The sequence below is a fragment of the Lacerta agilis genome, chromosome 5 (genome assembly GCF_009819535.1).
Source record: "Lacerta agilis isolate rLacAgi1 chromosome 5, rLacAgi1.pri, whole genome shotgun sequence".
NCBI classification, from domain to species: domain Eukaryota; kingdom Metazoa; phylum Chordata; class Lepidosauria; order Squamata; family Lacertidae; genus Lacerta; species Lacerta agilis.
In genome coordinates, this window is record NC_046316.1 from 16,826,417 (window position 1) to 16,849,365 (window position 22,949).

Sequence of the window (22,949 nt, forward strand, 5' to 3'; positions counted from 1 at the left end):
CAGCTTTTATGAACATATAAACACATGAAATTATTGGTGTGATCATGTTAATTCGTATTCTCAGCCCCCTCTGCCACCCTCCAACCTCTAGTACAGTTAGGGTCAATAATTCTGGCCTACCTTACAATGTGTCCCAGTTGAAGCAATGCTACAGTTCTCTCCGCACAGAGTTCCTCCGTGGAGCTGCATTGAGGAAATCATAAGGCACTGCTTCCAGGTGGTGAGTTGTGCAAAAGATCTCTACCAGGAAGATCCATGTGGCAGTATTCTCTTTCTGGATCAGGTGCTACTGCCCCCCATGAGGCCATCTCCAAGAGACACTCCATGCAGAAAGGTTTTAGAACACTGGTCTTCAACTGGTGGGTCGAAACCCCTAGTGGGTCACGGCCTGATCCAAGGTGGGTTGCAAAAGCAGCACTACCACTATGCAAATATATGGTTGTTGGCGTCTGTCTGTCTCAAGAGTCAATGGTGTGTGCCTCCGGGGGTGACGTCGAACTGCTGGAGGATCACAGTGCCTGCCATGGCTGCAGAAACTCGTAACTGCTGCCTCATGCATTGTTTTTGCTGCATTAGCAGCACCAATGTGACCTCCCCAGGGCACAAGCCTGGATAGTGTGTGTGGAGATCCTGGGCTGCCAGGACAACAGGGCCTCCCTCTCGGCCTCACTGGTATGATCCAAAGGAGTGCAGAGCAATCAGCTTAACTGCAGGAGTTGCTGGAAGGAGGTAAACAACAAACCATCCAACCTTCTTAGGGACTCCACTCTGGATTTCCCCCTTAGCCTTTTCTTCTCAAAAATATGTCCTTCAAAGCAGCAGGTACAGATTTTTCCTCAGGATTTGCTCCCAAATCCTTTCTCATGAATGAGTACAGCTGCAAGGCAGCAGAGGTTTAAATTCAGAGTTGACAAGCCCCATCTGTCCCCCGTTTCCCTCGACAGTACGTGCAAAATGCCTTCTTGACCACTAGACCCAATATCTGCCTTGTTCTCTCAATCTGTCAGAGCCTGTCTTCACATGCAAGGTTCGATGGTTCGAGGGTAGCCGCCCTCCCCTGGTTTAAGTAGCCAGTCAAAGCTATGGGGTGTGGCCGCTGTCGCTTCTGGGATTAAGAATTGGGTTCCCAAATGCATGTTTGAGTTAAGAGTAGGTCCTGGGTCTTGAAAAGGTTTGAGTGTACTAGTTTAGAGCATCTAAACCTGGTTGATGATAATATGGGCAAAGTGGTTTAAGAACTTAGGAAAAAGGACTGTATACATTGCTTTTTTTCTAGACAAAAAGCTGCCAGAACACACCTCCCTCAGAAGACCCACCCCAGAGTCCAAAGAGAAACTCTTCAGGCTGAGGGTCAGGTCTCCTTGCCAGCCAGAAGCTTGTTGAGGCTGTTCAGCTGAGGTGAGGTAAGCCTTCTGCGGTTTAACAAGCCTCACGTGAGCCAGACCAGCTGGTGACTTACTCAGCTGAGGCGCCGCTTTCCCACGCATCTGCTGTTTTCTGGGGGGCTGAAGAGCCTCAGCAAAGCTCCGCTGCGCCTCCAGCTTCTGAGGAGACCCTCTCCAGAGCCCATAGAGAATGTCGCCTTTGGGTTCTCCTTGTGACCTGGAGGCACAACGGGGCTTTGCTGAACTGGTCAGGTCTCTTCCTCCACTTCTGGGGCCAGGGGCATAGCAAGGGGGCGGGCCGCCCCGGGTTCCATAATGGAGGGGGTGACAAATTATCAAGGAACATTTTGGGGGGGGGGATTTTGAATGTTTTTTTTGAATTTTTTTTTGAAAATGCCTGCTCCAAAGGTCTTATCTTACTATACTAGGGATTATATAGCTATATATGAAATTTCATGCATATCGGTTAATATCTTGACCCTCCTCCACCAAAATAGCTGTTCACTTGGCTGTTTTCCTATATCATGAAGGCTGAAATTTCAGTTCAGAGAACACTTACTGTTCCCAACCCTAACCCTGTGGAAAGCCATCTAATTAGACTTTAATTTGACTTTGAGATGTTTTTAGGAGATAATTTAATTATTGTTTGATTTTATACCAATGTTATGTATCTGATGTTAGCCACCCTGAGCCCGACTTTGGCCGGGGAGGGTGGGATATAAATAAAAGTTTTTTTATTACTTGTTATTATTCCTTTGTAAGAAAATATGAAATAACGTAAAACCATTTTTGCGGGGGGGGGGATCAATGGGGGGGTTTGACAAGAAATTTTCCGCACCGGGTACCACCTGACCTTCCCATGCCTGGGGGGGGGGTGAAATTGTTTTTTTGCCCCCGGGTACCAATTTACCTTGCTACGCCCCTGTCTGGGGCCCAGCTGAGAGGTGCTGTTCCAGCACGTTCCAGCTGGAAAAAACCCCTGTTGGTATACATAATAACTGTCATTGTCTTCCTCAGGAGACAGGCAGATGGAGTGGCATGGCATGCACATCTTTTCTTGAGATGGAAAAGGTGTGTTTCAGGTGAGATGGAAACACGGAGAACAAATTGCTTGCCTTCCAGATCCCTCTCCATCGTCGCCCTCCACTCTGTGAGACCGACGAAGCATCAGGCTGCCTCCATGTGCCAAGGAACTATCTAGCTCCCACAGTCTCACCAAACATTTGTTGATCCTGAGAGAAATAAAATGTGTGTAAGATGCATGAGCGTGGGAAGAAATGGATGATACAAGAAAACCGTACTATTAGTAACATGGGACAAAGGCTATATATCTGGGGTCGCTCAAAGCAGGCCCCGGAAGAAATAGAGCTTGCTCCCAATTTGCAATGCAGCAAAGATGTGCACACAGGATACCTTTTGCCCAACTTGGCTGTGGAAGTCAGAGAATCCACAGCTGCCTGCCAAATATCCATTCCCCTCCAAGTTGTCTGCAAACGATTGAGAAACTTTTCTCCCCCTGCTGGCCTTTCTTTGGTTGTGCTGCGTTTCCGTTCACAATGAAGGGCTTTTGTCAGATGGCTTCAATTAGATCCATAAGGATTTCACTAAGAGAAACGGTCCAGTGTTTTTTTGTTTTTTGTAGATTCACACTTCATGAATTCCTTGGCAGGCTTGCCTTATGTAACACTGATGTTGCTTTGGATTGTGACATTGCGTCACTGGGCCTGAAATGCGTTGGGGACACACTATCTTACTCTCCAACGCTACACAGGTGAAACTGGGGACACATATCCTTGTCACAACTTAAGTGTGGGGTTTATTGCAAGGTGCCCTGCGAATATCTGCTTTAAGGGCAGGGCTGAAACATCAGTGACATCTGCAGTCACATTAAAAATAACTATCTTAACCCACATCTCTGCTACACATTGCCAAAAGTTCTTCTGAGCCAACTGTATTGAGAATTGTAGTCCAAACATCTGGAGGGTCATAAGTTCCTCACCGCTGATGTAAAGGATTTCAGTGTAAGGAAATTAAGGAAGAATATCCTCTCTGTGGTCCCATGCGTTTTAGCTGCTCGGCTGCCTAATGGCTGTGGCCATGCTGGCTATAGATTTCAGGCAAACAGATTAACTATCTTTTGGAACAATGTACGAACAGGAAAGTAACCATTCAGATTTCTCTCTCTCTCAGCTCTGATAGGTCCCTCCTTATCTTCAACAAATGTGGTAGGGACTGTATCCAATATTCCTTTTAGCTTAAAAGGCAGTTGCCAAAAGAACCCACTAGGAATTCCACCACCAATACATTTCTGCCACACATACAAATTTTATTGACAATAAGGAATACAGATTGGAAAAAAATCTATATGGGCTGATATGCACAAAATGCTCAACAGGGAGAGGTCAAATCATGAATCGGAAGAAAGGGAGAACAGGAAAAGGAACCACAAGACATAGTTTGATGGAGCTTCCTTAAGTGTTGGAGACTAGGTGCTCCCTTCCTCTTGGCTATCAGAAGTGTTTGGCACCAGCTGTCCAGTGTAAGGGAGTTCCATCTGATCTAGTCCAACCCCTGTGGTACCTTGACAGAACTTTGGGTTAACACCATCAGGCCCTTCCAGTCCTTGGGAAGCTGTCTCTAGATCCTCCATCCCCTCCACTAAGGTATTGTAAAACTTGCATTCTTTTCAGACACGTCCTCCTGAAGTTAGCCACAGGAATAAGGCACACAATAAAGCCCTCTCCATGTTGCAAAGGTATCTTCCTCAGAGGCCAAGTTTCAGAAATGTCTTTTTCCCAGCACCCTGCACTATGAAGGGAGAATCCTCCATTCAGGAGCGCATCAGAAATAGTTACCATCAAAGCTAGAAAATAAATTACTGCACTGAGGAGACGGTGGGCATGGAAAAAGGAGCAGCAGAATGTGACAATTGATCCACCCACCCCAAAACACTGAAACAAATTGCGTTTGAACCTGAGTGAAACATTTGGAGCCTGATTTCCTCCCACTTATTGAATTATTCCTATACTGGGTAAAGCCACATTTTTCAGGGGAAAGCACCAACTGATTGACTGGAGCTCCCTGCCTATCATATATTTACAGGCACATACATTCCCTTTGCTCGTAGGGTGTGCACAAAAAGGTGTGCATAGTTCCTTTATCATTCACATGATGACAGTGGTTATTTCAGTGGTCATAATGTGCATTCAACAAATTAAAGATATTTCTTTTGCCTGCTTCAGAAAGGCTGAGTAGCCACTCTGTGTTCTTTTATACTACAAATGTTTTTTTCCTTTTTTTAGTCGTTGCCAAACTGCAGTCATTGGCACAGGTGAAACAAAAGGTTTGGGATTTCTCCTATCTGACCAACACTCTAGTCTGCAAACTCTTGATGAAGGGCTCCCTCTGTTGGGAAACTGGAGCAAACTAAATATGAGCTCTTTTTTTTCATCGAGCTGTACTTCCAGGTTGATAACAGTAGTAAAATCTCTAAACTGGCCAGTCCGTAGTTACACAATTTTAGATGATCTTCATCATTCTCTTTGGTGGTTGGGACAACAATATGCCCAGCAAGTGTATTACACATGAAGGATAGTAAAGATATAGATGTTTAGGTTTAGATTGTGTGTGTGTGTGCTGCATACAAACCACACACTATTTTAAAGCACCCCCAAAGGAATCCTGGGAACTGTAGTTTGTTAAGAATGCTGGGAACTGTAACTCTGGGAGGGCAGACTACAGTTCCCAGGATACTTTAGTGTGGAAATGTGCTTGTAATGCTCTCTACATGTATGGTGTGTATGCAGCCGAAATCCTTCCCCCTAGACCGGGGGTCAGCAACCTGCGGCTCCGGAGCCGCATGCGGCTCTCTGACAAGTCTCCCGCGGCTCCGGCATGCCCCCTTTCAATGCCCTTTCAATAATAATTAAATGGTTATCAGCAAAAAAAAGGGCCAAAAAAACCATGAATAATCCGCATCAACGTTGAACAGCTGGGCGGTGTTTCTCAGCCCTCTCGGGGTTCCCGAGGACAGACCCAAGATTGATGTCCACCTTGACCACTCCCAGAGAGAGGAAGCGACTTCTTCACACCAATAAGCGTGTGGGGAGGGCTGAGCTTTTACCACCTCGGTGTGCCGATTGGCAGGACAGATCGCCCGCCTTGGCGCATAGGCTCGGAGCCGGGGCCTTACCACCGAGGTAGCCACTGAGGATGAAGGCGGGAGGCGGGCACGGGAGAGTGACGTTTCATCCGGCCAATGAGCCGCCGGGATGCCTCTTCCTGTTTGAGGGGAACGTGCCAATGAGGGTGGCGTTAGGGCGGGGAGAAGAAGGAGCTGGGCTTTGCGAGTTATCGAGAGAGAGAAAAGAGTCGGGATAATAAAGGCGGCGGGAGGTGGTGGCGGCGATTGGAGCGGCCCCTGTTCTGAGCGGCCGCGCGGAGGGCGGAGCAGGCGGGCCAGGCGTCGCCGTGACGGGAGGGCGGTAATGGTCACCGACAGGATGAAGTAGAGCTGCTTTGGGGCGGCGGCGGCGAAAATGTCCGGGCTGCTTCTGAAACCTCCGCCACCGGTGCTTCGCCAGCGCTCGCTGCGGGCGGTGTACATGCTCAACGACGGCCCCAAGGGCGGCTCCGGGGCCCGGAGCCCAGAGGCCAGTGCGCTGCAGTGCCTGGCGCGATTCCCCCCCCTCAAACCTGTTTTTTGCTTTTTGGCTTTTTGCCTTGCTCTCCCACCCCCCCTCTCCTTTTCTTCCTCCCCTCCTTTTTTAATCCAAGGGGAGAAATCCCAGTTTTAAAACAAACAAACAAACGAAAAACAAACAAACACCCCCCACAGCTGCAGCAGCCACTCTATTTGAATTTTTATTATTACCCTTTTCTCCCTCTATCCCCCCTTTTTCTTTTCTCTTCCCCTTTTGTTTTTGTTTTCAAAAAAAGGAAAAAGAAGAAAAAGATTTCCCCCCTTTATTTTAATTTTTTAAACTACTACATATTTTTAATAGATATTCTCCCCACCCCACCCCCAATTTATATTTTTCCACCCCACTTTTCCATTCCCACCCCCCCTTTTTCTTTCTTTATTAGTTCGCTTGCCAACCTATCTTAGAGGGGGAAGCCCTCTCTCCCACCCACCACACCCCCCCAAAACAACTTTGAGCTGAACCCCAAAAAACGGGGGTAGATCACTGCTGAAAGTAGATCACAGTTTCTTGGGAGTTGGCCACCCCTGGTATAAGACATGTAACTAGAATAATTTTTTTTAAAAAAACCAAGCAAATAATTATAATAACTACTGTAATGAAGCACTGCTATAATTATATATAATTTCCCTAAAATTTTGGTTTCATTCGCCTTTCCGTGCTGAAATGTCACAACCTGAACGACCATGGCTTGCCCCCCCCCCCCAGTTTTGATCCTGGGTACGCCCCTGAGTCAATGCAAAAAAATAAGAACTTATTCTTGTTGTTTTTACTAATTATACTTTGCATTGGCTCCTATACGTTATTTATTATTATTGCATTAAGGTAAGAAACAATATATGCAGCGTTATATTTGTTTTAAATGTCGCAATGGTTTTGCGGCTCCCAGTTTGTTTGTTTTCCTTTGTAAACGGGTCCAAGTGGCTCTTTGTGTCTTAAAGGTTGCAGACCCCTGCCCTAGACTAATTAACCAACAGGCAAGTCTCCACATGATGGCAGCAGAGTGTTGAATGAGTCATCCTACCCAGTGGTATGTTACAGACACAGTAATATGCTGTTTCATTCGAATCCTCTTTGGGACCACAGAACCTATTGTCACACCTGGATGATGTTCCAAAAATGACCAGAGGAATCAGGGCTCACGCCTCCTCCAACAAGTCCTGATCTTGCAACCTAAGGGGTATTACATGAGAATTCATTCTGTGGCACAACCCAGCTGTGACTTAAGAGAGGAAGACTGCACAGAGATCTGCCCCGACACAGAAGGAAGCTGGAGATTCCCCATGCAATCTCTGTGGCTGCCGGCACTGGTATGAAGATGTTATGCTCGATTGGTAAGTGGGTTACAATTATTCCATCTGCATAAAACTGTTCTTACTGGGCTGAATGCTGTTTGTGACTAGTGTTCTTGTTTTGCATCCGTTGCATGTTGAGGATGTTTTGTGGTTTTAAATTGATACTGATTTGATTTTGTGAATTTGTATGTTAAATCACAAAATTTTAAAACAAATGGATCAAAAATTGAAAGTCATCAATAACAAAAAGAGATTAAAGCAGAAAAAGTTACTAGCTACAAAAACGTATATTGTACTATCCAACTTGCCGCAACATATGTATATAGAACATTTTTTGTTCTTTGCAGAAAGGGGAAAAGAAAGGAACCACTTTTTGTTCCAGTATACAAAGGCTTTCCTGCCTTTGCTAGTCATGGCAACAAGGAAATGAGTAAACCTGTTCCCTTTCATTTAGAACACAAATCTAAAAAACAAGAGTATAGCTCAGACAAATATTTATTTTGTATTTTCTTCCATATTGTATTTTTCTCCATTTAAGATGCATACCTTTTCTTTTACCCCCACCCCATTGAATTTGGGACCTTGCTAGAGCATTGTATCCTATATCATATATATTTGGGACCATGATATGGCAGTGAATGCTTGCACAGAGAAGGATCATGAGTTGTGAGGATCATGTAGTCCAATCCCCTGCAATGCAGGAATCTTTAAGAGGGGGGGAGGAACTAGGAAAAATTATAAAAAAGAAACTGTTCCTAAATTATGTAGAATGTACAGACAAAAACATTTGCGATAGCCAGCTCTGCTTCAGAAGTTTCTAGGTGTTTTTAGTATGCTGAAATAACACCTACATGCCACAAGAGAGCTGTGTATATATTGGTCTAGTTTTCAAACTGTATTACTGCAGTAAGTTCTACACACACAAAAACACATAAATATAAAAACATAAAATAATACATTTATTACCCACCTTTCACCACCAGTTCCCAGGGCAGGATACAATAATTAAAAAATTAGAATTAAAAGTGGTTACAACTTATTTCAGTCATTGGAACAGGGTGGGTCTTGAAAACACACAAAAGACTAGGGTAAAAAGTGCATCTTTAGAAATCGCCAAAAACTGTATAGTAGACCAGCACCCAGACCTCTGAAGGAGGTAGAACCTCCCCCTTTGCTGACCTTAGCACCTCAGTGGATCTGTAGGGAAGGAGACAGTCTTTCAGATATTTGGGGCCAAAGTAATTAAGGGGTTTAAACACCAGCGTGAGCACTTTATATTGGGCCCAGAAACAAACTGGCAGCCAGTGTGGCTGTTTTAGAACAGAGGTTATAGGAGGCAACCCAAGCCAATAAGTTGGCTGCTGCATTTGGACTGGTTGAAATTTCTGAGTCGTTTTCAGTGGCAGTCCCACACAGAGCTCATTACAAGAATCCAATCTGGAATCTGCCACAACGTCATCTCCATCTAAAAATTTGCTGCAAAATTTGCAAACCAGCCATAGATGGCAATAGCCACCGAGGCCACAGGCAACAATGCTGGATCCATGAGTACCCCCAAGCTACAGAACTGCTCCTTCTAAAGGAGAGCAACCCCACCCAGAAGAGGCTGCCTTCCCACCTCCTGGATTTGAGAACTTGGAACACAGAAGACCTGTCTTTTCGGGAATCAGCTTGAATGTGTTTGGCCACATCGTCCATCAGGGCCTGCAAACACCTGCCCAGCACTTGCTTGTTTGTTGTAAACAGCTTTGTTTGCTTTTATAAAGAAAGGATATGCCATTAAAGTAAATAATTAAATAATCAGGACCAACCAGAAGCACCTGGTGATGACAGGAAATTACCATCAATATTGTTGGTGGGCTTAAGGTGTCATCTTTTGAGAAACAGCGACTGTTTGGGCTGAGCAAAAAAACCCCCAAACTCTTCAGTCTTGTTTCGATTGCCAGCTGCTTGGAATGTAGCTGAAATGCAAAGGCTTTTCTGCAAGTCACACCCACCTTGCAAAAGCAGATTGGAGACCTTAAAAATATGTGCGTCGTTCTGGCTCAGTTGGTAAATGAGAGGCTCAAGGCAGCAGTCAGGGTTGTCTTTACAGCTGCAATAGACATTCCCACACTCTCTTCTTCCAAGGAAACTGACCCTGAATTCCATATGGCTATGGGAGGGGCTGCAATGAAGCAGGTGAACATATCTTTTGTATTGTCAACAGAAGGCATCATTTGAAATGATCAGGAAACTGGTGATGGGCAAAGCTTCTGTCTGATCCCTTGGAGAGCTGCTAACAGTCAGAGAGGACAGTCCTGGGTTAGATGCCCTGAGCTGATATGAAGGAAGCTTCTAAGCAGCGCTGTTTTTCTAGAAAAAGAGGTGCCGGAACTCACCATGAACGCCTCCCTTCTTCAATGACAATAGTGACCACCTGAGACAATAGTGACCACCGGGTTCCGGATGGAAAAAGCCCTGCTTCTAAGTGATTCTGTGAAAGGGAATTGGAGGTGCCTCTATAATTGGAGAAGGATCATATACAGGTCCACACTATTCCCATTTCCTTCACTGGATCCGGGGCGTTAAAATAAAATAAAATAAAAAAAATTAAAATAAAACTGCCTACACAAACCCTACACAAATCCAGAGTGGAGTCCCTAAGATGGTTGGATGGAGTCTTATACGCCTCCTTCCGGCAACTCCTGCAGCCAAGCTGGTGCCAAATGTATTGCTGTGCTTTCCTTTGGACCACATCAGTGGGGCCAAGAGGGGGCTTTTGTTGTCTGGGCAACCCAGGACCTCCATAGAGAATGCCCAGGCCTGTGTCCAGGAGTTTCATTTTAAGCCTCTTCTCATGCCCTTTTGTCGCTTACTGCTTTGCCCACAATTTCTCTACCTAATCATGCCTGTGCTCAATTTTTTTCCTCAGCTTATAAAGTCCCTGGTTCCTGCTACTAGACACCCCCACCCTTCCCACCATATAGATTGTAAATAAATGCAGGCAAAGGGTCTCTGCCAGCAGAGCTTGGGAACTTTACTCCTTGCACTGCCATGGCAGAATTGGCAGAAGCCCTTTCCCCATAATCTATGCTGTGTTGGAACTGCCTTTGAAGACAATTTGGACACCAGCTGACTCAAAAAGTTATCGTTTTAGCAAGACTTTGGATTTAAGATGGAGTACCAATATTTTTAATCCTTGTAGAATTGGTTTTTTGAGTCTTATGGTGGATTTTATCTTTCTTTATTTCAGTGTTTGTATGAACACTTTCTTTTTGTTTTTTAACTGAATGTGTGAACCACTCAGAACTATGGTTATAGTGTGGTATATAAATGTAATAACTGAAGTAATGACTGTAGAAACAAAAGATTATTATTTTTTAACTATGTAAAAAAGTGAGACCAATGAAAGGGCGTATGTGTCATACCAGTTTCCTTGGAGTGTGATTTGCCTGTTGCTTTGGAAATAAGCTCCAGCTTCTGGGTGACACAACTTCTGTTGTGACACAGAGGCACATGAACATTAACACAACATACTTGCTCTGTGCTAATAACAGATGTCACTACTTTTGGTAGGATTTGTCTTTTTATGAACAGGATTGGTTTAAGGAAGGTGCTCATGGGCGTACCCGGGGGGGCAAGTGGGGGCAGATGTCACTTGTAATCAGATTTTGGGGTTGATCCACTGGGGTTGGATCAGTATAAATAGAAGAATGCAATTCTATATAAAGGAGAAATATTCCATGTAAATTGGCATACTTGAATTTAAGCATGCTTTACAGTCAAGGCTGTAGGAATAAATCAATTTAAATGCTGTGTAAAGTTGGGATTTTACCCTCAGGACTGGATTGAAACAAAAGCTTTGAACAAGTTTTCTTCAAACCCAAGAAAAATGATATTAGTATAAGACATGTAACTAGAATACAAATTTATTTTTTTCAAGCAAATCATTGTAATAACTATCGTAATAAAGCACTGCTATAATTTTCTAGACTCCCTAGAAAAGACCCTGATGTTGGGAAAGATGGAGGGCACAAGGAGAAGGGGACGACAGAGGATGAGATGGTTGGACAGTGTTCTCGAAGCTACTAACATGAGTTTGGCCAAACTGTGAGAGGCAGTGAAGGATAGGCGTGCCTGGCGTGCTCTGGTCCATGGGGTCACGAAGAGTCACACACGACTGAACGACTGAACAACAACATAATTATATATAATTTTCTTAAACTTTTGGTTTCATTCACCTTTTCCGTGCTGAAATGTCACAACCTGAGCGACCATGGCTCCCCCCCCCCCCAGTTTTGATCCTGGGTTCGCCCCTGAAGGTGCTGTTTATTTCAGCATTGTTACATGGTTAATCAGAAAGAGATGTTATTGTGCTGAAGGACTCTAATGGAGACGCCTTAGTTGTACCCCCCCCTCCAATGTGCAGCACACTTTTAAAGTTCCAAGTTACCGGTAGCTGCCTGGTGGGGTGTGAATGGGTGTCTTCTCTGGGACAGATCCATACAATTGGCTCTGGCGAAGGCATTCCCAAATTGCTGAGTGTTAGATTTAAACTTACAGGTAGGTAGCCGTGTTGGTCTGCCATACTAAATAATAATAATAATAATAAAACCTTCCAGTAGCACCTTAGAGACCAACTGAGTTTGTTCTTGCATGCACACGAAAGCTCATACCAAGAACAAACTCAGTTGGTCTCTAAGGTGCTACTGGAAGGATTTTTTTTTATTTTTTATTTAGATTTAAAGTTAGTTTTGGTCATTCTATATGTGTGTGTAAAATATTAAGAAAACTGGATGACACGAGGTTTTAAAAAAAAATGGATCACTTGATATGGAAGGACCCGTTGGTAACAGAAGCGGACTTAAAAATCGCCAGACCTAAATATTCCGAAGCGAGCGCGCGGGCGTGGCGGGGCTTTAGCAAGAGAAGGTGCACGTGTGTATGAGAGATTTCTTTCTTTCATGGGCAGAGAGCGGTTACTCAGCAGACCTGTCATTTGTTCCACCCGAAAATGTTTGCAGCGTGAAACCCGACGCTGTTGCTGCAGCTGCCGCCAAGTGGGTGGGCCCAGGAGGAGGAGGAAGAAGGAGAAAGTTCAGCTCCTCCTCCTCTTCTGGCCGCTCTTCGGTTATTTTTTTCCTTCTCTCGGAAGAGTCAAGCGAGCAGAACACGGCTGAGAAAGCAACGGGAGGACACGCAGCGCTTGGGCGTTCCCTGGACCTTCCTTGACAGCCTTCCTGGGGGCTTACCTGCCAGGTGAGAGGGTTGCACCAGGGGGAGGCCGCAGCTGCGCCTTCGTGCCCGGCTGCTGCTGCGGGCGCTGGCGGGCACCGGGCGCGTCTCTGCTGGAAACGAGGCCCCGGGCGAGGCGGGCCTTGCTCCGCCTGAAGCCAGCAAGGCGGGGGGGACTCCCTGCCACACACCTTTAGCAGGTTGTGAAGCGACCCCTCTTAATTCAAGGGGGCCTGATTATCTCTCAGGGAAGCTGGCGCCCTTCCTCTCTTAGGTCGCCCCGACCTAAACTGGGTTTTTGGGAAGGGCTCCTCCTTCCTTGCTGCTGCCCTCCCTTCTCAAGCGCAAACATGGCTTGCAAGTCTTCCTTCTCTGCCCGCCAAGGGCGGAGGTGCTGGGTTGGGTCGAGGAAGAGAGGGAGCCCCGGGCTGCTCCTCCTTGCTGGGTCAAAACAGCCTGGCTCGGTACGGGCCTTGCTCTGCAACAACAGGGCGGGGTGACTTTTTCAACTGACAACTGCCAGAACCTGAGAGGTGGTCAAAAGTTGTAACGCGTGACTTGGGAATTCAAAAGATTTACTGTAATAGGATGTTTGGTGGGCATAGAAATCGTTAAAAAGGATGGCCAAGTGCTTGTAGTTGTGTAATATATATTAACATTTGTTATTTAGTGTTACCTGATGTTTTCAGAAGGTAGAATTAAAATTACTTGGTTTTCCGAAAGCAGTTCATGTGCTTCTTCATCAGGCGTAGACTAACCAAGCTAAATGTTGTCCAAACACAAAAATAGCAGCAGGTTTGAATTCCTCAGAGATATTTTCAAGACCCCCTCGCTGAAGAAAATGGCAGAAGTTAAACTTCACTCCCTAAAATGGCACGCTCTACTCATGTAAGCTTTTCTGCTTCGCAGCATTGAATAATAGAATCATGGAGTTGGGAGGGACTATGAGGGTCATCTAGTCCAACCCCCTGCAATGCAGGAATCTCAACTGACATGACATATTGTCATCCAACTTCTGCTTAAAAACCTCCAAGGATGGAGAGCCCACCATTATTATTATTATTATTATTATTATTCCTTAAATGTATACTTGATGCCTTCTCCTAATGAATTCTTAACAACAATCCTTTCCGCTGCCTTTACTTGTTTCCTTTTTTAAAAAAAAAACCCTGGCAAATTTTAGATTAGAAGCTCCTTGGGGCAGGGACTTCTTTTTCTGATGTTGTGTGTTGTTGCCTTGGCATTGTGAAAGTAAATAATTTCTACTGGGCCCTTATAATAGCTGTATTTATGTTGTTTATTTCTGGCCTTTAAAGTGCTTCAAGTACATGATTTCAGGAATCCTGTAATTAATACCTGCATTATTTGCCCCCTGTAACCTGGCCCATCACAGCAGCCCTCAAGTGCAGGACAGAAGATATATTTTATTCTGTTATTTATTTATACTTCTTCCATCCTCCAAAGCAACATACATGGTTCATCTCTTTCTCCATTGTATCTTAACAACAACCCTGTGAGGCAGATGAATGACTTGCTCAAAACTTCCTTGCAAGTTCCATGCCTGAATGGAGATTTGAATCTGAGTCTCCAGTCCTAGAATGAAACTTTAATTGCTTCTCTGCACCACTTGTACATAGGGATAGGCCTGCCTTTGTCAGACTAGGTACATCCCGTGGGCTTAAGGTTAAGGTCGAAGGCCCCAAGAACAAATACCTACAAGCAGATGGGCAGTGCTTGGTGAAATCTCAATCCTGGGATGTGGGGAGGAATTCCGTGCCCTACATAGCATCTTCCCTATGACTAACAGAGGCAGACCAAATTACTTGTATGTTAGATAAGCAGCTCTGTGAAAATTTGCTTATTTGTGCAAAATATATACAGGGTGTGGAATCATGAGTTGTCTCAGCAGAGATCTTTTTAAATTTTACGTGAAGTTGTACACCTTGACTTCTGTGGATTGTAAAATGCTTTGCACAGTTGAAATGCTATAATATTTTTTATGAAGTGTGCTAGGTAGTACACAATAATTTATAGACATGTGTGATGCAGATTTTTAAGGCCTACCTTATTTCTGTAATTTTAAGTTGCTTCAAACTGAATTCCATATTATGTTGTCACTGTTATCTGCCCCGGGACCTTAGGGTGAAGGATGAGTAATATGTGTGAATTTGTGGTTTGCAATACTCGCCCTTGTTCCCCAAATGTGGCAATGTTGTTTTCTTTCCCTTCCTGTGTCTGAACTGACAACAAAGAATGTTTTGTCTCTTTATCTTCTATAGTTGTTCCTAATAACATTGCTGTTTCTGGGATCCTGTTTCTGGTTGTTTGTTGTTCGTTGCAGAGGATTCTGGTTTAGGGACTGCTTAAAAATGTGTTAGGTTGCCTCCTGCACATCCAGTGGCTGCTGCTCCACCCAGGATTATTTTGGGATGTGTGTCTTGTTGGTAGACCTGCTTGAAAGCTACTGTAGTGACTGAAATGCTTATGTTCCTGGTCTAGCATATCCCATAATGCTATTGTAATATGCTGGTGGATACGGGTGGGGTGCCTAACCCTCCTCCCTGCCAATGACTCCAAGCAGCTTTCAGTTCATCCCCCCCCCCCCCCGGTGGGCTCTTAAATCGGAGCAAGGCCAGTTGAGATCAGCCTTCAAATAACATTTGTAAGGGAGAACTGGCAGCAGGGAAAAGAGGGATTAGTCTCTCATTTCAGCCTGTTGACCCCCCTGCCCTGCAAGTCCCAACCCCAACCCTCAATTCCTGGTCGGGAATGGAGTTAGGAATGTTCTTACGCCAAAATCATATGTAGCTCTGCCCAGAGCATAAGACATGGGAATTCCCTGGTTCAGATTACACATTGCGGAGAAACACATTTGATGGCTCCAAGCCATGGTCTTTCGATTTCTTCACTTCCCCATCTGCAATGTGGGGCATAGAGTGATGGGGTGGATATATGCAACGACTGTTCATTTTCATTTAGATTTCAGCCTGCACAAATGAACAGGATTGGCAGAACCAGCCGGTATAACATCAAATCCGTTTTCCCCTGCACACCATTTTAACTTTTTATGTACTGCCACCCAACCCTTTTGAGCTGTGGTATGAACTTGCTGTGGCAATGGGTGGCCATTTGTGGTCATTGCACGTCTCCCTTGGTCAAGTGGGCATAAAGTGGGGCAATTGTTACCACAGAATTTGCGTGGTGGTAACTGAACCCTGTCCCCCCCCCCCCCGGCCTTACCTCACCATACTCCGTTGCTACGGGTGCTTCTATCCCAGCTGGAGTAGTGATTAAAAATGGGATTAAAAATGAGGAATGTAGGCCTACCGGGGGAGAGGCAGGGTTCAGCTGCCTTCACCTATGCGCAACATTTGTGGTAAGAGTTGCCACCTTCTCCCCCCCCCCCGGGTGTTATGCGTGAACTGGGCAGAGAGGCCAGGAAGTGTGTCTGGCCCCTTCATGTCAGGTTTAGACCTTGGTTTCAGCATGTGGACGTCTGGAAAAAGGAATCAGTGAGGCCTCAGTTTGGGCCTTGGAGCTTTAAGTCAGTTCCTTGCTCAGTTTCGGACAAATTCCAATCTCTTGGTTTCCATCCCTCAGCTGCTGGGCAGGGGAATGCAAATGCGGAACAGGGTGGTAACGAGGCAGAACTAAAAATAGGAATGTACATTTTGTAGTATTGAATAGCCAGTAGGTTGTATTAATTATGACCACTACGTTTCGTATAAAAATATATGCAGAAACATAACTCTGCTGTAGTAAAACAGGCCAGAGAATGAATTTTTTTGGAGGGGAGGTTTTCATGTAATGGTGGTGGGCAGCTATCCCATATTATCCTGAGCCTCTCCTGCCTCATAGGGTGGTTGTGAGAGAAAAGGAGTGGCCCAAGGTTGTTTGGGGATTTTTATAGACCCAAAATCCACATACACACAAATTAATAAACACTGGCTCCAGTCTAGCAGGAGGTTGAACTGCAAACTGTCGGCAGAACGCTCCCGGGAAGGGATGGCAGACCCCCCAGTACCTCCAAGCGTCTTCTGGCAGGCATGTCTCTGGATGGCATGTCCCTTCACTCCAGAGTGCCTCTCTGTGACCCTTCTCATATGAGAGGAGCACACAAGTCTTCTAGCATCATGCAGCTAGAAGAAGGAAACATCCATAGATCTAAACTACATTTTATTTACAATATATACTGAGACTCCATGTTTCACGTCTGTGTTCTCCAAACTCTGACAGAAACAACAAGACGTATGGCAAAAATGAAAGTACAGTACAATAACACTCCCAGACGGAAGAGATAAGGCAGTCTTCCGTTCTCCCACACTCTTAGACACTCATGTGATTTAACCCATTGAAATGACTGCTCGTGCAAGTCCTCTTCATTTCAGTAGGACCTATACAAGAAAATCTCTTGAGTTGCACCTAGGGTAAATGCGTTAAATTCTGTACATCAAATCAGTGATCAGGCAGAGAATTTTTTGATTGTGAACTCAAGCACACTGGATGGGTTTTATTGTTGTAGGCCTCCAAACTTAAGGAAGAGGGATGTGAGGAGAAACCTTCATTAACCAAGGGCTGCTTGGTTTCATTGCCCTTTCTTCCTCATTAACTCCCACATGTTTCCTTGTGCATTACAGCTTTAAGTGCTCAGTAGCAGTTTCTGCTTTCCTTCTAGAATAATTGACTTGTGACATCATTGCTGGCTGTCATGGAAACCATAACAGCCCAGCACAGTGTGTGGCAACCTTCCCCAACTGGGTGCCCTGCATTTTTTTGGGATCACGTCTCCCATCAAGCCCAGCTAGCACAGTGCAGCTTCTTAAAACGGGACAAGCGCTGCAGGAATTGGCCAGGAACTCCACTGCTGATGGGGGCTCTTCTCATGAATTTTCTTAGCACCCCAGTTCAAGAAGGATGTAAATACAGTGGATGGGATTTGGAGGAGGACGAGGGAGGTATGGAAGAGGTTTGTTAAAGTAATGGGGATCTTCAGGTGTTGAAGATCAGTGTAGTTGGCCAAATGGTGATTCTTGGGCTGGAACCAGTTTTTGAAGTAATTGTCCCTGGAAGCTCTAAAAAAAATCAAGATGTGGCAGAAAGTTTGCCTGTGCTTTTGGCTTGTAAGAAAATGGTTCCCAAAAGAGTGAATCCAACTCTTTAGCTTAAACATCTCTGCTTTTTGTATACTGTACCATGCTGTGGCTAAATCTGGATTATAAATATAATTCTGTAGAGTTTTGAAGCCCTTAGAATGGCACCAACTTCCTTGCCATCTGTGCAGAAAGGTCAGTTTGTATGGCAAAATATACTCTGGCTCCCAAGTTACTATAGTGCAGACCCTGAAAATATAGATTTGCCATTCCTGGGATATAGTTTAAATTAATGGCTTTCAAATTTTGGATGGATTCATCTATTGGAAACTTTTTTTTCGAAAAAAAATCATCTACTGAGGAACCTTACCCTATAGAGAAGATTCTGGGAAGCATTAGAGGGGCACTCTGGTTTGGTTCGTACATAATGGCCAAACTATAGTTTGGTGACTGAAACTTTCCTTGTACTTACAGTTTTCTTGATTTGAACCCAGTGGCAATCTCAGGAAGTAAAAGAGGGAATTAATGTGACCTGGCAGCATGGTATGCATGATCATGTGCAATTCCAATCTTTCAAAACCAAGTTGAGAGAGAGCGCATTTGCCTATAAAAAAAGATTAGCCTTAAGGTACCAGTGTGGTTTTAAAAGGAAAGTACTGTAGTTAGAAGCTTGCATTTTTAGCTGTATCGTAATATATTCTATATCTTAAATAGTAAGCTTAGTTCCCTGAGTGTCAGTCCTTATGTAGATGGAACTCAAAAGGGGAAGGCAGCAAAATTAAGAAACCCCTCCTCCCTGGGCTTTTTTTAGCCAGAAATTAGTGGAACTCAGTGCTGACAACTCTCAGGTAAGCGCCAGTGCCATTTTTGGAGAAGGAGGGAGGCGTTCATGGTGAGTTCCAGCACCTCTTTTTCTATAAGAATAGCACTGGGAACCCCAATATTGACAGTAGTATTTTAAAAACCTTGAGCAAAAAAATGGAGGGGGCGGGAACCCGAAACAGATTAATTCTCATTGACCGCATAATGCTGACTGATAGGGAGGAAAAGGAAAATGTGTGGGAAGCTGGGAGTGGTATGGAGTATCCTTGAAATAGCATGGCTGGGGCTCGGAGCAGTCTGCGCTGCATCATATATAGGGAGCCACCATGACTAGTTGCCATTGACACCCTTATCCTCCATGACTTTGCCTATGTTAAAATGCAAGCTTTGCTCACACAGAAGGCAGTGATGGCCATGAACAAGGAGCTGGGGCGGTTGCCCCAGGTGCAAAATTTCAGCACCCGGTGCTTCCTCAATACCGCTGCATGCTTCTGTCGCTGGGCTCCATTGAAAACAGCTTCTCCATGCGAACCAGACAATGGAATGACTCTTATCTCTGCAGCAGCAATCTCCTAGGTGGCATGGATGCTGTTAGGCAGTTGAATGCACATATGTACTCCATCCGTTTCCCTCCCACCCATCCCTGCCCCTCTGCACAGCCCTGGGCGCTGGCTACCCATGCTATGCCACTGCTAGATGGGCGTTGACCTGATCCAGCAGGTTAAGCCTCTTTGAGAGCTGTATAAGGTGGTAGCCATCACAACATCTTCTGGTAACTAATTTCTTAAGTTCTGCATCCTACTTATTGAAGAAGTCTCATCCTGCCCCAGTGGAGGCTGGTCCATTGCACCGCCCTCAGCCAGCCTTCACCTGCCTGCTGTTGTACTTTCATCAGATCCAGGGCTGACTCTGGCTCTATCCACTTCTTGTCTCCCTTGGCTTCTGCCCTACTGGTTCCATGGAGTACCACTCCACCCCCAGACCCAAAGGTATCTTTATACTGGTGGACATGAAATCCTACAATCATCTGTACGAAAACTAAACAGGGGAACTCTGCAGTATAGAAACAGTGGCTTTATTAATGCTACTAGGTAAAAAAAACAAACCCCAAAACCCATGGTTGTAAAAACTGTAGGTCTCTATTTACATTCCAGGCTTTGAGGGAAAGACCTTATTTATCCTTCAGCAAGTGAGTTCTCACATATAAATTGAGAAACTTTGTGCTTCTTTGGGGTATATAAATATGCCTCGCCTGTCCAATTTAAATAAGTTCATTCAGCTGTGTATTTGCCAGAGTCCTGTGATTCACTCTTTAATTGTTTTCTGATATAAATTTATAAATCCCACTCCTGACCTACTTTCCTTTTGGGGAGAAGTATTCTCTTTTATTATTTATAAAAAAAAATTAAATGAAACTGCTAAAGTAATGAAAAATTAATCTGGTACCTTTTAAAAAAATAAAAAACCCAGCATGCTAACTGCTGCAATACTTTTAAAAAACAGATAAAAGCAGTACTGTTGACTCACAGGAAACAATTCATATTGGGCCAGTATCTTCATTAAAGCAACCAGTTAAGTCACATCAATTATTATGCAAGCTTTTGAGCTAAGCACCACTAGATGACTAGATGGTATAAAATAATGCAAAGGAATGGGCTGAGGAACAGGATTTTATTTTTTTGGCTGGTGTTCAAGTCACCCACATCTGGATCTAGTAAGAGTCTTATGATGGAGTGTGGCAGCAGGAGCGTAGAATACTTTCAAAAGAACAGCAAGCATAATGTAATCTGCCTTGCTCTTGAATACTGTGGGAGGGTCTGCCTTGTAAACTTTAGATATTTCATTGGGAAAGGTATAATTTAAAAAAGCATTTGGGGGGTGATCATGTTGCCGTTGGTACACTGGTCACTATTAAATCCAATAGGAATATGCAGCGGCAAATGGTTCCGGGTAATTCTTCGTTACTTTTTATATAATTGAATATAATTTGGTGCGCTAATACTTATTTGTGAGGCCCATAGCATTCTTTTGTAGTTGTGGGGAAGTTTTACTTTGAGGGAGACTCCTTGGGTTTTCCCCAGAGTTTCAAAATACAGTACTGCTTTCCCTTTGGATATTTAAGATGCCTCAGAACATTCCAGTCCCTCACAGCATGCAAGTCTCCATTCTCTCTTCAGTTGATCAAAGTACTTCAGCCAAATTATGGCACATGTTGGGTTTGGTTATGTAAACAGTGTCTCAGCATGTGGAATAGCTGTAGGGATGTGGCTTCCTTGGTGATATTTTTGTCCACATCTCTAATCTTTCAGCGCAGGAAAATGAATTGGTGAGATGGAAATGGATTAAAATTTCCAAATGCCACAGAACATTGAGAAGTCTGAGAAGTATCTGATCAGACAAGGTTTCATCTGGGTTACCTGTGAACCTAGCTCCTGCCAACCTAGCAGTTTGAAAGCATGTCAAAGCGCAAGTAGATAAATAGGTACCGCTCTGGCGGGAAGGTAAACGGCGTTTCCGTGCACTGCTCTGGTTCGCCAGAAGTGGCTTAGTCATGCTGGCCACATGACCCGGAAGCTATACGCTGGCTCCCCTGGCTAGTAAAGTGAGATGAGCACTACAACCCCAGAGTCATCCGCGACTGAACCGAACGGTCAGGGTTACCTTTACCTTTACCTGTGAATTAAGAGTAGAATTGCAGGAGGTGGTGCTCTATGCCAGTGATAGAAGTGCTAAAATCTGCAACACTTTAATTTAAAAAAACACCCTGCAACTTCTAGATTCATGGGCAACACTTCAGAACATCATTTGCAATCTAGCAACAACTTTCTGGTGGTAGCTATGAGGTTTCAGTCTGATAAAAGAGTTCTTAAACCATTGAAACGATACATGTGGAGCTCCAAACCGTTTCTTGATTCAGTCAGTTTGTAAAAGCCACATAAACTGGAGTGTTCATTTACATATGTTTCGCCCGTTGTTGTTTTTGTCCATGATTGATTGTGTTAGCTGGACTGGGTCCATTTAAATAGTTGCATCTTGGAAAGGTCAAATGCACCCAAAGGAAATGCTGGTACTGTAAAAAGAATTGCTGCCTTATCACTCATCTCAGGCATGTCATAAAGCAGAGTTCGAGGCTGCAGGAGACAATACTTTCTTAGATTAGTCAAGAGTTCACAAACTAATATATAATATGTTACAAAGGCGTCACATGTGGCTTTTAAGGTTTCTGTGTGATACAGTTGGATCTTTCTCGAGCATAAAGGCAGGGCTTTTTTCCAGCCAGGACTCTTCGGAACTCAGTTCTGGCACCTTTCAGTTGGGCACCATTGCCATGCTAAGAGAACAAGAGGCGTTCATGGTGAGTTCCGGCACCACTTTTCCCCTAGAAAAATAGCTCTACTTTTAATGTGTGGCCATCTTCATGTGCATCATTGTTAGGTGCTAACATTTGTAGCTCAAGAACCGGATATGGGATTAGAAAATTTGTGGTGTGGGAGCCTCTGGCTGCCTGGGAAAACCCATTGTTTTCAAATGGAGAACATGAAAGAGGCAGGTTCAACTTCATTCAGAAACTAAGCAAAAGCACGTCAGTTTTATGTCACATGCCACTGAACTGGGTGGAGTTTTTCAATTTAAATTTCACTTTTGTGACCTAGGCCCACATTTACAGCTGCAAGGTCAAAATATTATATTAGGCTGTGCTATGGATGGCTTTCGACAGGGTGATCCCACATGTTGGGTTTCTTCCTTGTTCAGCTGACAATATGGGTGGCTCCTATCCAAAGTTGCTTGCCTGGCTTTGCAACTCCTAAATATAATTTTCTCTTTTGGGTGGGCCTGAATATTTCTGAGTTGACAGCTGAATGCAGAGTTGGCTGGCTGGCTGGCTGGCTGGCTGGCTGGCTGCGGGGGCTTGTCTTGTTTGAAACTGCGTGGAAAAGGAGGAAAGCTGTAGAGTGTGTATGAACAGACCACGCCAAGTGCAACATGTTCTAATAGTTCTTCCTATATTTGGGTAGCTTGTCCTCTTGCTCTGTGTACTGTATTTGTACTTGCCCTTTGTCAATATTGTGTCATCTGCGCTTACATTTTTAATGGAGCGGGCAGAACACATGCTCTAGGGATTGCTTTAAAATAATGGCAGTAGGAGCTGAGAATAAATTTCTCTAGGAAAACCGCTATCTATTTTTCAGGTTTGTTTCATGCACTGCAAAATCTAATCAGTTATCCGGTTATAGCTTAAAAGCACACCAGTGATCGACTAAAAGTAGTTCCAATTAAGTGGGCAGCATATATATATATATATATATATATATATATACACACACACACACACACACACACACACACACACACACACACACATACATACCGGTGTATATATATATATATATATATATATATATATATACACATGCGCGCACACACACATACACACACACA

At 44.4% G+C, this 22,949-nt stretch overlaps 1 protein-coding gene across 3 annotated transcripts in view; it reads left to right on the forward strand.

The window, feature by feature from the left end:
- The first annotated feature begins 12,472 nt into the window (after window positions 1-12,472).
- ANXA11 (annexin A11) overlaps window positions 12,473-22,949 on the forward strand; it is a 34,436-nt gene continuing 23,959 nt past the window's right edge. For all 3 annotated transcript variants that reach the window (XM_033148728.1, XM_033148729.1, XM_033148730.1), the window contains exon 1: window positions 12,473-12,621. The gene's annotated coding sequence lies outside the window, so the exon portion shown is untranslated. The remainder of the gene's footprint in view (window positions 12,622-22,949) is intronic.